The 14,583-nt window shown below is 42.5% G+C and overlaps 1 protein-coding gene across 4 annotated transcripts in view; it reads left to right on the top strand.

Annotated features, from left to right (window-relative positions):
• Positions 1-14,583, top strand: part of ARHGAP6 (Rho GTPase activating protein 6) — a 338,646-nt gene that overhangs the window by 231,152 nt on the left and 92,911 nt on the right. The window contains exon 1 of one of the 4 annotated variants that reach the window (XM_075057320.1): positions 14,065-14,169. The exons of the other annotated variants lie outside the window; for them this stretch is intronic. The gene's annotated coding sequence lies outside the window, so the exon portion shown is untranslated. Of the gene's footprint in view, positions 1-14,064; positions 14,170-14,583 lie in introns of those variants that run through there. 4 annotated transcript variants of the gene reach the window in all.

Below are 14,583 nucleotides of genomic sequence, written 5' to 3'. Positions count from 1 at the left end.
AATGTCTGCATATGATAACTTTAGGTGATGCGAGACTGCCAAAAAAAAGATGGAAAGAAGTTCTGGTAGCTTTCTAAGAAAGGCACTCAGCTCTTTAAAGGAAGAAGCTCTCTTTGATATATGATATCCCGGAGTGTTAAATGCAGTCCAACCTTGCAGCACAAAGGGCTGCAATATTTCTTAACCCAAAGACATTTAGAGAGTTTTCAGTGAGGCCTGGCCTTTGTTTCTAAGTATTGATATGATCTACGTTGCTAGGGGTATTGATAGTTACATTCCATTTTACAAGGAGGTGTATTTAGCATTTAATGTAAAAACAGCACCTGCGTAGGGGCTGTTACTTCTTTACAGCAGTGCTTATTTACACTCACGGGTCTGACAAATCTTTCGTCCTGCTTTGCCTTTCTGCCGTTTCCCATGCGTCGTGGTTAAGCAGCAGGTTTCTCGCCACCACCTTGCCTTGCTGCAGTGGTAAGATGTATGGACTGTGCGTACCTGAAGTCTCAGACCGAAAGAATTTCCATAGCTCTCGCTGCTCTGTGTGCTGCCTAGGTGGTTACAAATCTATCCATCTGTTTATGAATATCTAACATCTCCGTTAGGAGAAGCTGGTGTTTACACTCACTCGCTGGGAATTCTGTTAGCAAAACCAGATAGACCAAAATAAGGAGAGGAGCGTCAACAGCTGTACTTTTAAAGCTCACTGATGAACAAACCCAGCTTCTGCCACCTAAATTTACAAGTGCAACCCTCCTAACACAAGTTATGGAAAAACAACAGCCATTTTTTCACCTGTTCCTAGATGTGTTTGCCATGGAGCAGCTGCATTAGCAAAGCCGAATTCTGACACATTGTCAAAATATTCTTTTTTTTTTTTTCCAAAATAATTATTTTTACTTTATCACACTGTTGTGAACTCATGTGATTGATTGGGACGGTAGCTTCTTCAGAGGTGAAAATCAAGCTGGGCTGTAACAGAGGGTAGCGGCTCTCAGCTTTTGAGGGTTTCCGTACTGGGAAAGGATGCCTGGGTCTGTACAGTTGTATTGGTTTTTCCTGAAGAGTAACAGCGTATCCTTCCTGACGATGGCCATCCCACCTAACTTCTTTAGCTTATATTTAGACCAAATTAAACTGTACAGTTCGTTGCTGGTTAAACTCTGCTAATGGGTATGTTATATAGGAGATCAATTTAGAACAGAAGCTGGAGCTTTTTTTCTGGTAGTTAAGTCTGCAGGAGCTTTCACCAACTTAAGATTTTACAGCTAGATAATAATCCCATGCGGTTACCTTGCCATTACAGAACAGTGGAGTGATCTGTCTGTGCACACTGGACCTCAGAAATGGGGAGGCAGGTTGTGGCTGGCAGGTTGGAGAAAGCTACACTGAAAAGCTGTTAGTTAATGGGATTACAAAGAAAATCTTGATTTTTCTGTGCATGTTGTCAATCTAGAGGCTTATTAACGTGGTCTCATCGTGGTTTAAGACTTTGGCCACTTGTGGATCATCCACCTCAGGCTGCAGATGTGCTCACAGGGATGTAATAACAAGAGCTGTTTACCCGTAGAGATGCAGTGCTGCAATGGCCGTATCTGTTGTCTTTCAGGATCTATCAGCCAGATTATCAGGTTCGCAAACCAATAACAAATCTGGCACGTTGGCGGAGGTGGTGGCAGGGGTAATGGATTTCCTCGGCTCTGACAGCCTGAACACGCGGGATGGTGGATAGCTTGGGAGGGGAACGCTTGTGTGCCCTCCTGCCGGTCTCTACTCTTCCTCTGGGTGCTTGCAAGACACTCTAGTCCAAAATAAATTTTAAGCACCACCGTCACAAAGTTGCCTCAGACCTGCTTTGTGTCCCAAGGTTTACTTTTCCAATTTAGTATGCTATTCCTTGAAATGTCAGCCACCTCCGGCGTTATCCCGCCTAAAGTTGTAAAGTTTTCTCTCTCTTAGCTTGGCTCGGGGAGGCGGGGAGGTTTTTGGGATCATTCCAGGCTTTTCTGAAGCGGCTTTTTCCACTGTCAGGCGGGGTCTGGCACCGAGTCAGCCGCTGCTTCCCGGTTCTCACCCTTCCCTTGCAGGCAGACGGATGACCTGCCTTAAGGGAGCAACCTTTCTTGGGAGGTGAAATCGGGCACATAAATTAAACACAGACTGCAAACATTAGCTGCCTACGTACCTATGAACCTATTAATCCCATGTTAGCACTCCCCCAGTGCAGTGTTCATCGATCAGTTAATTAGTATTTGCGCAGTGCTTTGAAGGTGATAGTGATACGTACATTTCTGTTATTATTATAGATTAGCATGTTACACCAAGCCAGAAACATTACTGAGATAATTTATCCATATTCTGGTGAGAGAGGTGTGTGTTTATTAGGAGAGCTCGGGGAGGCACAGAACATGTCTGTGACAGTTCAGAAGAGGAAAACTTTGATAACCGACTGGGAGGTTTTTTAGACATATCTTGCCCTGCACTGAGGAGGAAAGAAGATATTAATTCATCTGTCTTCCTCTCTTTGTGGGTTGTAATGTCAACTAACTTTTCCTCCTCCCCCGTTTCTTCTGTGGGAGACTTCTCTCTCATTTTATTTTGTGAGCGCTGGAGTGCCACCAGTTTTGTCTTGCCCAAGTATCTGTGGAAGAGGATAAAGGAAGACACCTTTTAAGTAACTGGGTCCATCCTGGGCTGCTCAGGAATGGAAGAAGTACCTTACCTGTCTCTGCAAAACGTGATCAAGGGGAGCTTCATCTGTACACCTCGGCATTCACCAGGGCCGGGGGAATTCCACCTAGAGTTTCCTGTTCCATCCTCATCCTTGCTCTTCATGTTTCTGATCTCTTCTACCCGCTCCATGTAGCCTTTACCGTTATTTTTTTTTTTCCCTGGTGCCATGCTTAACTTGGTCTGAGTTCATGCTTTGCATAACTACATGTGAAAGAAAATGTGGTCTGATAATAACAGCAGGCATGCTTTTTGATCATGGTATGTGCATATCCATTAACTTAAGGAGAAGCTCGCTTGGGCCTAAAATAACACTTACTGCACAGACATAAAATTATAAGACTAAGTCATGTGAAATAAGAGCCTGTGTCTGGAAATCTCCGTGGCCCTGACCTTACCAATGGTTCTCTTCATAAAAATGTTGCACTTAGGTGGACCCTCGACGACTTCTGGGCTGCCACGTGGTTGAGGAAGGTTTGGGAGGGGAGCCTGTATGATGGGAGGAACCAGGAGGGTGGCTGACCCTTGTAGTCAAGGTCTATTAATTGCCTTTTTCAAAGCAGTATGTTCCAGTTGGGCTCCTAGTGTTTGCTGTAACTCTGGGCTGCTCTCTTTCTCAGCTGCAGGGGAGTGATTCGTACCTTATAGGCCTTCAAAATCATTCCTCTCTCTTCATTAATCAAGGACTTAATCAGTTTACAGGGCTCTAAGTGGACTTCAAGCCCTAAGTTTTTAAGTTTGTGGAAATTTTCCACTCTCTAATGCACGATAACATGCAGATCCACTGAAGTTAATGGCACAATACTTCTCTCGGGAGATCATTTTCTGATTGATCTTATTGCAGGTAAAATTGTCTATGGACAACTCGTATCTGATGGGATCCCTTCGCTCCTGCTTGGCAAAGAGATGAAGCCTCCCAGGGCGGCTGCATTCCACAAACAGCTCTGAGTTGCTGGGAATCCCTATGGGGCCCCAAAAATTTCTTAACTGGGTTGTTTTTCAGAGAATGTTTTTCAGTCATTTTACATGGCTTTGATGGTAGAATAAAAGTGATGGAAAAAAAATACCTGAGCCACTTCATGCTGTTCTTTTTCGTCATGTTATGATATTTGAAACGTACCAATTTGGTTGATTTTAGCTGTCAGGAAGAGAAATTTCCCATGGATGCTTTAGACTTGAGAATACTTGTACTTTACTTTGCTGGAATTTTTAGGCAACAATAATAAATAGTCTTTGCATGTGAACTTGTATCAAGAGAAACCAGAAATATTAATCCCTTAGGGGAAATCATAACTGTTTTGCTTTCTAGATGAATTTCAATTAATTTCATGTGGTCTCACATTGATTTTCGTTCTTTTGATAAGCTTTCCTTCTCTGTTTTATTCTTGCTTTACACCAATGTCCCTTTGCTTTCCCCAAAGTTTCATCTACCTTTTTCTCTTGTCTCTAGTGGGATATTTGGTACTTCTCACTATCTCAGGCTGCCTTGATTCTGTATCTTTGGAAACTCCCCTCCATCTCCTCTCAGGTTGCAGGTTGCTAGTGTGATGCCCCCTGCAATCTGCTGGAGGCTCCCCCTAATTCTTTTCTTATCATTCTCTTACCTCTGTGTTTTCTTTCCCAGTCTGTGCCTTTTAGTCTCTTAGAGGATTTTTTTTCCAGTTAACGGTCTCCTGCAAAAGCCAATTGGCAGTGGCTAAAGAAATTAAGGTCTTTTCAGGCGTTGCTTATCTCTGCCTTGATTTCCCGCAGCGCCCTATGCCAAATATGTTACGTATTTATAGAAGTTATCTTTTGCTCTAGCAGTAAGTCGGTAGCTGTAGGAAGAAGGAGGAGCTCAGTAAGATGCAGATGATTTTTCTTAACTTCCTCAAGTTGTCTGCTCCATGCAAATATGTTATGCCAGTATGCTTTCTTCCTCTATGAAAGGCTGTATAGTAAAGGTAGAGGAGAGGGGAATAGGACTTAAATCCAGGTGTGTCATTTTCTATCTGAAAAAGGAATGCAAAGCTAGCGGGTATGTTGCTTGATGGCAAGTTGAGCTCATCTTTTGTTTTTCCTTAGTTATATGTTAGGAAGTGAGGGAATAATTCTCTGTCAGGTGGGAGCTAGCGAACTGGGAAATGTTGCTTTCAAAATTTAAAAATGGTAAATACATGGGGGAGGACTTCTGGAACAAGTGGCATTGGAATAGTGGGCTGCATTTCTATAGAAGTAGACTATATGTGAAGGAAAAAGATTGTTTGCTCTTATTCTCTTCATGTCTCTTTTTTCAGGGTAATCATAAAAATGGACCTTTCTGAAACCATAAATAGCAGCTGTAAAATCATTGCAAGGTGGTAACATACGGGCATCTAGCTGATTACTGATTTGCTCGTACAAAATCTCCATCGTAGGGGACAGGTTTTCAGAAGTGTGGATTCAGAGATAGGCATTTTTTGTGTTTCCAAATGGTTAATGTGCCACCATGCTTCCCAGCTGGCTGTGGTTCCGAGTTGTCACTTGTGGCCTTGGAAATCTCTTAGTGAGCCAACAGGTAAGAAGATGTAGAGATCCCTCAAAATGTTGATATGCAAGATTTTCGTTGCCCTTTGGGTCTACTGGCCTATGTGCAAAGGGCTTTTGCCTCAGTCTTTTTTCTGGTCTCATTCAAATGAACTAGTTTTATATCTTCTTTTTCTCATGCCAGTTCCTGATTCTCATTTCTCTCAAAGACTCACTTTGGTTCTCAGAAGCAAATGAGGGCAATTAGCCTGATCTTAATTTGCAGATTACCTTTAAGAACAGATTAAGCTGAACAGTTTCCACTTGAATTCAGTCTTCTTGCTTCTACTTGTGCTTAAAGGTTAGTAACCTTTTAATCAGTGTTCAAAGTTGTCTCTGTCCAATACTGCTTATTGGTCCTGCTCTCTTTCACCATATTTTTCCCTTTTTTAATTGCCTTCCTCCATCTTTGCTTTCCTTTATTTTTCACTGCTTTGCTCGATTTCCTACACTTCGTGGAACTGAACTCCACCTCCACCAAGGCGGTTTTCCCCGGCCGCTGCCGTTGGGGCAGCCCCGTGTGCTCCGTCCCGGCGGAGGGAAGGCTGCGCCGTGCCGCTCTGCTCCCCAACAGACCGAGCGTCGTGCTGGCAGCGCGGCTCCTCGTGCAGGACTCGAGTTGCCAACTCAATGTAGCATTGTGCCGGGCCACGTAGGCGGATGAAATCAATTTGAGGTAGCTTGACTACCTCCCAATGGTTTTAGGCAACCTGCAGAGGAAGCCTGAGTAATCCCTTGTGGAAAGGAGATTTCGCTTCCCCCGTTTCTGCTGCGTTTTTCCTCGTGTGAACTGTGTCTCCTGTGTTTTGCGTATAGATGTTCGTGGCTGTAAGCTGTTCTTTGAGATCCAGGGGGAGATACAGCACCGATTCAAGGGAGGCGAGTAGAGATTTAAACTCTCCTGTTTGTGCCGTGTTACATGGTGGGGCAATCCCGTGGGGTGGAGTTACCGATGAATTGACGTGCGTGATCCGCAGTGTGCAGTAACACATGATCTGCAGTGCTGCAATAGCTTCTTTCCACTTCTCCATATTCCTCCTCTGTGGAACTTTGAGACGAGCTGTGTGCAGCTTCCTAGGGCTGGAGTGGACACTAAGGAGTTATCTAATCATGGGGCTCTGCAAAATGTCCAGTGTTGTGGATAAAATTCTTTCTTTTTAAATAGCAACACTTGCCATACGGTTATTTGGAAATGTTCAATACCAGTTACTCTTTCCTAGTGCAAGCATCTATGCAGAAGGACATTGTCAAGATGCAGAAGAAAAATCTCAGTGTATGGGCAGCATAATGCAAAGATGGGGTTTTGCTTTGATTAGAAAAGCAAATGATTGGTTGGTTTGGAGTCAGCTAAAGCTTTTAATTTTTTCCCCTTCTTTTTCTAGGTGGTTATTGTTATTCTTAAATTTCTTTGGTTTTTAAAACAGGGAAAAAAGGGTAAAATGATTTTTGTTTGGTTGGTTGGTTTTTTGGCCATGCATTCTAAAAGTATAGAATATTTTGGATGAGAAGATTAAGTGGGTTTTGATAGTTGAATTCTGACTTTCTGTTGGCTTCAGGAGATGCTGCCTTGACCATTAAGCTAACAAAGAGCTAATCATTCCTAGGTCTAGCATCGTGCATAAAGGAGATGAGAACAGAAGAAATTATGCCTTCGAGAGGGGTTTTGGCAGTGATGCTGAGGAGGGCCAAGACCTAAATCCAGGCGGTGTAAGGCGGCTCACGTCGACGCTGCTGATAGCAACGCCTCTACCAAGTTTGTGGTGGAGACAGCTAGCTCAGGTGAACCCTCCTCACTTCTAGGTGGTTCCGTTCCTGTTGAATGAAGCAAAACGGGAGTGTAGAGATCTTTTTAAGGGACTGGACGTACAGTGTCTGCAGTCTCGGGGGTGTCTGCGCAGCGTGGCCGAGGTGCGGGTGCCCGGTGAGCCCAGCCCCGGGCAGCCGCAGAGCCAGGAGTGTGTGCCCGGCGTGTACCTGGCCCAGGCTCAGCCTGCGCTTGCTGTTGGGACACATTTTGGGGATTTCTTAGAGGCCAGGGCTCATCGCTGTTGGCTGAATCACTGCTTTGCTGCCGTCAGCTCTGCTGTCTTTCTCCGAGAGAGCTCCGGCAGCGTTCTTGCTGTCAAAGCGGGCTGATAGGCAGTGTGGTGCTGGCTTCCCCCAGTCAGTCCAGGGAGGGGATTTATTTTTTTTGTTACTGAAAAAATTGAAGCCTCTTTCTTTGTTTTCCTAACTCTTTGGGAAAGTGAATTCTGACAAGTATGTGGTGTAAATCCTCCCACAGCATGCCAGCTCAGTGACTGCAAATACCCCTCTGCTACCTTTCCCTTAGGTATGTCTGTTGAGGATGCAGGTATAGCACGTGATCTGTCACTGTGCCTTTAATAGAGCTAACTTTTAAGGTATAAGCCTGTCAAATTTAATTTAAGGATATTATAGCTAATAACTCCCTCTATGAGTGTGCCTTTTTACAGGAGTGTAAATGGTTTAGACTCTTGTGATACGGAGTGAGTGAAGTCAGTGATTTTAATAAAATAATTTTTATCAAGTTCTCAGTTCTCTCAGGAAAAAAAAATTTATTCTTTGTTATCTCATTAGTAACGGAAGGAGTAAGATATGGCCTTGTGTTCTCAGATGATTTGTAAAAACAAAACTAGAAACAGTCCATGGAGATTTAATTATCTATGTTTTTTACTGGAACCGCAGGGTACTTTGCAACGGTGTCATGTTCTCACTGTCTAACGTAAAATTAAATCACAGTATGAGTTCATTGTGTGTATTAGGTATGTCTCTATTTTAAGTACTTTTTTGCAGATTAAAGTTGTAAGATTGCCTTTATAATTTGGTATATCATAGCTCTTCAAACCACAGTGTGACCATTTTTTGGGATAGCGTGTTTATTCTGTTCAATCGCTGCTAATTCTGGTACAAAGTGTAGCACCTCAAGCTCATCTTTTAAATCCCAAGCTCAACAGAGAACATTGCTGGCTTGTTTTGTTTTGTTTTAAAGCATTTTTATTCTCTGCTAGTTACACACTTCTGTTTTTCCAGTTAGAGTGCTCACTGAGAAGGAGGGTTAACAGAGGCATGCACTGCTGACTACAGGAGATGGATTGATTTTTGAAAGCAAGTGAAAATGCCTAAAATGCTTTAGCTTTTTTTTTTTTTCTGATTTCCTGGTCTCTTTAATCCTGAAAGAGAAGGAAAAGAATGAAATTAAAACCAGCCTTACAAAGAGCTCTCATGCACTGATGATGGGGTTTGTGTTTTGTCTCTTTTCCAGTGGTGATAAGAAATGAGTTCTAAGATACCGAAAGAATGAGAATTGTGGCTTTTTCCCAAGTAAAAGCATTAGTGAGCTTTAAGTATAAAATGGGGAGAATAGCGGTGAGCTAAAAACTGTGGAAGCTTGTTGCACTGTTAGAAGAAGCTGTTATAATCTTCCTGCTTTCTGAATCACATAGTGAGCACGTACTATATTGCATACTTGGTTTCTTTTAAACATAAAAGGGCATGTTGTTAACTCTTATCTGTTGCAAAGGCCATGATGTTAGTATGTTTATATTTTCCTGTAGGATGCGAGGTCCTGTAAAGTGTAATCTTCCCTTTGTACAGCATTGCAGAGTTTGTTAATACACGTTTCTTCCTCTGAAATTCCATGTAACTTTGTGAAGCTTTGACAGGACAGACTCGAGGCTGTATTGATATGATAAATCTGCAGTAAGAGATCTGATCTGACAGTCATCTGCCCGGTTTAATTACAGATTTGTTTAAAATTTGATCTTTTGCTCCAATCTGACAGAAGCTAAGCTGATAGAAACCAATTCCAACCTGACAAGAGTGTGGCTGCACAGAGAGATACATTGATTTAACTAACACTCTCTCTGGCCATAATGGCTGAGGGGAGAGGAATAAAAAATAATGATAAAAAAGCTTTCTTATGATTTCCTCGTGTTTTTTCTAGTCAGTGGACTGCCGTGTCTCCAGAGGCACGTCCAGGAGTAGACGGGGCAGTGGATTCATGGGGTACGTGGGCAGGTGGGGATTCCCCGGCTGCTGGGGCCGCATTCGCTTGGCTGGGATTTACGGGATGCTGCGGCTGGTCCGGCAGGTTTGGTTCTTCACCCGCCTGCGGTTGTGCTGTTTGAGCTGGCGTCGGCAGGCCTGGTTGGTGCTGTGCTGCTGGTGAAACTGGATTACAGCCTGGGGATTTGCGTCAGCTGGTGCCGGAGTGCCATAAAGAGCCTGTGTTGGGGAGGTGGTAGGTTCCGCGTTTGTGGATGTTGCTGGACTGCTGGCGATGTGGGTTGGTGAGGTAACCAGCTCCCGTTGAATCGTAGCCACGGGGTGGACGCGCAGATGGAGAAAGACACCGACTTTATTGTGTTCTTGCTGGTATTTAATATGTACACCCTGGTGGTACATAGAGCCTCTCAGGGATGGCCCCTGTTACGCTGTTCAGACCATATAATAAAAGCTCTTGGACCAAAGTTTGTCCTTTATGTGATTTGATGGTCTGCATCTTTTCAAACTGCAAAAGAAAACTATCGTATTCTCCAAAACAGGGAGCATATTTTTTTATTACATACCCCCTTCACCAAGTGGGAGGATAATATAAGACAAGCATAATGGAAGAAACATGCAAAATAGTTACTCACGTGGGATGTCTAAGGGAAAAGTGTCTGTACACCACAGTACAGTGCCATATCTGTCCACACGGAGTATTGCCTCATATATTGTCTTCCCTTGTGTTTGAATTTCAGCTATGGAGCATGCAAGGAAGCAGCTCTATTGCTTCCTTCTAACTTCTGTCCCCATGAGGGTACTTGGGTTTTTTGCTTTCCAGGTGCCTTGATGCAGCACTTTAAATGCTTGGTGTTTGGGTGCTCGTGTGACAAATGAAAGTGCTAGTGCAGGGATAATATGTCTCTATATACGTATTCATAGCCAGTCAATATCTATGCTAGTCTGTCAGTGATGGAGATTTTGAGGATTGTGTATACAGAGAAAAGCAGAAGAAAATTGAAATGTGATACCTGGGCTTTCATCAGGCTCTGGTACCATTTCAGAGGTGTTAATAGCTTTCAAAGAAGGTATTCCTTCCTCCAAGTAAGCAAAGGAGACAACAGTAATCCATAGGTCTGTCAGCTTAGCATATTTCCTTGGCTAAGAACAGACAGCAAAGCCAAGCATTGCTTTGATTGTGCTGTTACAGTCTGAGTTGTAATACCTATGATGGCATCATTTTCTAGAGAAGGTTTTCAGTATCCTGAGTGCTGAACAGCATGCAGCAGTACAAGAAGACAGAACGATTTGAGTAAAATCATTCCTTGAAAAAAACACTCAAACTTTATGTGACAAAACATACAAAGTTTGATTAATTTATGGCAAATCAAAGATGCAGATCTTAAAACCACAGGGTCTACTAGGATGTCTTTCAGGTGAGCCAAGAGTCTGGAAGCCCTGAAGTTTCTTGCCTACATATGGACACTGGCCCAAAGTCACAAATTTTGAGAAGTCCTGAATTTGCTAAGTGAAACTAAGGCAGACGGAGGCTTTCTGGTAAACATTTTTTTGGTGGTTTTTTTTTTTTTTTCTATCTTTTTCCCCAACCCAGAACCTCCTGGAACACATTTTGAAAGTTTTGTTGTGGACCTGATACGAGCTGAAACTAAGTTTTCAAACCATTACCATTTCATGAGAATGAGAACCTCTGTGTTTCCAGTTCTGTTCCAGCTTTGCTGCTGCAGTCCACAAGGTTAAAACTTAAAGCCATCTGGTCTTGGAGGACTGGCAAATATTTTTGTACTAGCTAAAACACTAAAGCAGGAAAAAAAGCAGATATCATAGTTTCCAAAATCTGTGATTCTCTTTTCCTAACGTAATGATCAAGTTTTCTCTTACGTAGATAACCTTTTCCAAATATTCAACACTTCTGAGCTTTCTGATTAGGTACAGGCAAAAAGTGCTCCCTAAAACTGGACAAGATTTTTTGTTTTCTGTTTTTCCCCCTTCACTTCAAGGATATCATGGACTCTTATGACTGCAGAGTTGCCTGAATACAAATCCATGAACATCTCCCATTTTTAGGCAAATTCCTTTGTCATACAATATAGCAAACCCCGAAATTTACTGCATGAACTTCCATGTTCAAAAAAACTTCTGGACTGATAAACTGGGACTGGCACTTGAAGTCATTCCTTATAGTTGATGTGGTTTCGTCTTCTGAACTTGCTTTGAAGTGAATCTTCTCTGTCTGAAGACCCTGTGGGTCAGGTTCACTTCGCAGTGCTCTGCTTTTACGTCGCTGGGAGCTGCGTGACACTGATGCAATGCAATAATTAATCACTTTCTTCCTGCTACCAGGTATTTTAAAGTGAATGAGTATGTCAGAAGGATGAAAATGTTTTACCTCCTAGCTGAAGCTGATAAACCCAGGATGTGTTGGGTGGCAGGTAGCTGGAAAAGGAAACTGTAAGATTTTGTTTATCTTGGTGTTATGAAGTAAAATTATTCTGAAGTAACAGGACTTGGCCTAGGTCTTGCTGTGACAGTCTTTGAGTTCACGTAACGAATATAGCGGTGACAGGTTTGTCTTGCTGAGTTACTGGTAAGCGGTTATGGGTAGGATTTTTTGAGCATGAGCTTTCTCATCTACCCGTTAAACTTATAAGGCAACTGTCTTGTATGTCACTGTCATCAATGAAGAGGGAGCACCTCTTTAGGTCAAAAGATGCAGGGATGGGTGAGATGGGCTGCTAAATAGCTCAAGTTCCGCCATACAAAACCCAGCCTACATCTATGATTCAAGAGAATAGTTGCACACAATAGATAGCAACACTTCTTAAGCTAAGCATGTACTTAACTGTTTTGCTGACTGGCAGATTTGCCTTCTGTCTGAAGTCGTTAGGAGCTTATTTTTACATGAAGTGTTAGCAGTCAAAACAGCATTGCTATCTCTACTTAATTCCTGTGGAAAGATTAATAAGATTGGAGGAGTTTGGAAAAGAAATCCTGCCCTTTGGCCCGGAGTGGCTGCCAACTCCGGCACATCACGCCATGGCGCACCAAATAGTATTCCGGGTCTCAGGAGGGCAAATTTTCATCTACAGTGCTAATCTTTTTCCTTTGCTATTCATGAAAGTAGGATGATAATCTTCTGAAAGCGGTAATGGCACGGAGCTGTCAAATGAGACCAAGCTGGGCGTCTCTTCGCTAGCGCTGCCCTACGCGTGCCGGACACATCTGCGCGGGGCCGCGTTGTGGCTCTTTTTGGACTTGTGGCCGGCTGGCTCGGCCAGCAGCGTGCCGGCGATGCCGTGGTGAACGGTGTAGGGTTGAGTGCCGATGGCTTCTCCCATGGATCAGACAAGGCATTCCCAAGAGGTCTGCTAAAGTTAACCCCAGTCAGAATGTTTAGCGTGTAGACCAGGTAAATCTTTGCTCTCTCCTTTGGAATTTTCACTTTATAGTTCTGTATAGGTACGGTTGCTGTTGCATTGCAAAGGGAGAAGGGTATTCACTGTCAGGCTTAAAAAAACTGAGGACTGAATTGCTGTTGTAGTCACGGCGTGACTGTAATGCTCACTGGCGCAGCAAATGTTGCACCTAGGAGGCAAGTGGTCAAGATCCAGCCCTCCCTTTTTCTCCAATTTTAGTATTTGTAACAAGAGGAAAAAGATACTGCTTTGGCTATCAGAAGAAAACAATGCTCATATATTAGCATCTGAATTAAAATAAACAGTCTGTAGCTATCAAGGACAAATCTGCAGTTTATTTGGAAATTTGGATCATTCATTATTAAGTATTTTGTGGGAACAGCAAATTAGTGATAAAGTTCCTTTGGATTTGGGAATTTATCTTGAGACAGAATGCAAATGTTTGAAATTTTTTTTGGTTTTGATGTCCATTGTTTCTGCAATCTCGGAGGGCAGTTCCCTTTAATTTTGAAGCCCAGTTCATAAGTACCAAGAGCAAAAGGACTAAATGTCATTTAAAAGTAATGTAGCAATACTTGCCAACAACACAGCTTTAGCAGATTCTGAGAGAGGAATGTGGGAGCAGTCATAGCCTTAAAAAAACAATAGGTTTTAGCAACTGGAGAATCTGCAAAAATATTTGAGAGCTGTGCATGATCCCTTCTTGCTGCGTTGAGTTTTTGCTCTCATGGTTTTTTGGGGGTTGGGGTTTTTTTCTTTGAGAAACCTCACAGGAGCCTTTCAAGAAAAAAATTGATAAAAATATTTACTTAAGAGCTGCCTTGAAGACCACTCCCTCACTAGAGTTAAAATTTTCTTTTCTGCTTTTCCTGGCTGTTTTATCTATCTTAATGTAATTTTGTTCACAGAGTATAGAATTTTGTGCCAAATTTATAATTCAGGTATCATTTATTATTATAATGGTGTGGTGTGTTTGTCTTGCTAAAAGTATTATCTGAAGTGACCTCTCTGCAAAAGTGTGCATCAAAGTTAAGGAGGTCACGCTTTCAAAGTGCTGCTGTCAGCAGAGCTTAGAAACTGGGAGGAGTTGATATTTATCCTGCAGGAATGTGTCCTGTTCTCATTGCATTAAGAAATAATAGGTTTTCAGTAAAAAGATTTCTCGGATTCAAAATTCATTATTGGAGGAGGAGGGTTAGTATCTGTTTGCACACAGTTTTAAGCAATCGCAGAACTGTCACCCGTGCCTTACCCAGAGAGGGAGCACCCAGATCTCCCTACAGGGGACATCCTCGCTCGCCCAAGTGAAGAGGAGGAAGACTGGAGGGGTGAATTCCTGCATTTGGATCATATTCTGAAAGGCTTTTCATTTCCCAGCACTTAATGACTTCATGCCTTTAAAAATAAGGCCCTGAGGTCTTCCATCATTCATATCATCACAGCTGGGAGTTGAAGAAAAGTAAGGTATTTTGCTTTTCTTACAATAAGCCAATTTAGGTCATGTCCTGTGCTAGTAGTACTATGTCAGGTCATGAAAACAAGCTTAACTTAGCTGTGTGGTTTGATAATATTCAGAAATAACTTCAGAAAACAAAATTGTATGACTAAAATTTCAATTTCGATCTATAAAGCTCTTGACTTCTGAAGCATTTAGGTATGTATTTTGCCAGCCAGACGTGGTGTTTCTGCTGTCCTGGTGTGAAGTTTCAGGACAGAAGAATCCAAGGTTTTCATGGTGATAGAAGTTAGGCTAATGCACTAATTTTTAAGTGATGTTTTCAGTTTTATTACCATTAACATAATTAAAGTTTCAGTGAGGAATAACATTGCAGAAATGCTGAGTAAGGCATAGTAGGTTACAATTGTTTTTTCA

This window comes from Buteo buteo, chromosome 25 (assembly GCF_964188355.1).
Source record: "Buteo buteo chromosome 25, bButBut1.hap1.1, whole genome shotgun sequence".
NCBI classification, from domain to species: domain Eukaryota; kingdom Metazoa; phylum Chordata; class Aves; order Accipitriformes; family Accipitridae; genus Buteo; species Buteo buteo.
Note: the sequence above shows the minus strand (reverse complement) of the source record. Positions and strands in the feature narration are given on the sequence as shown.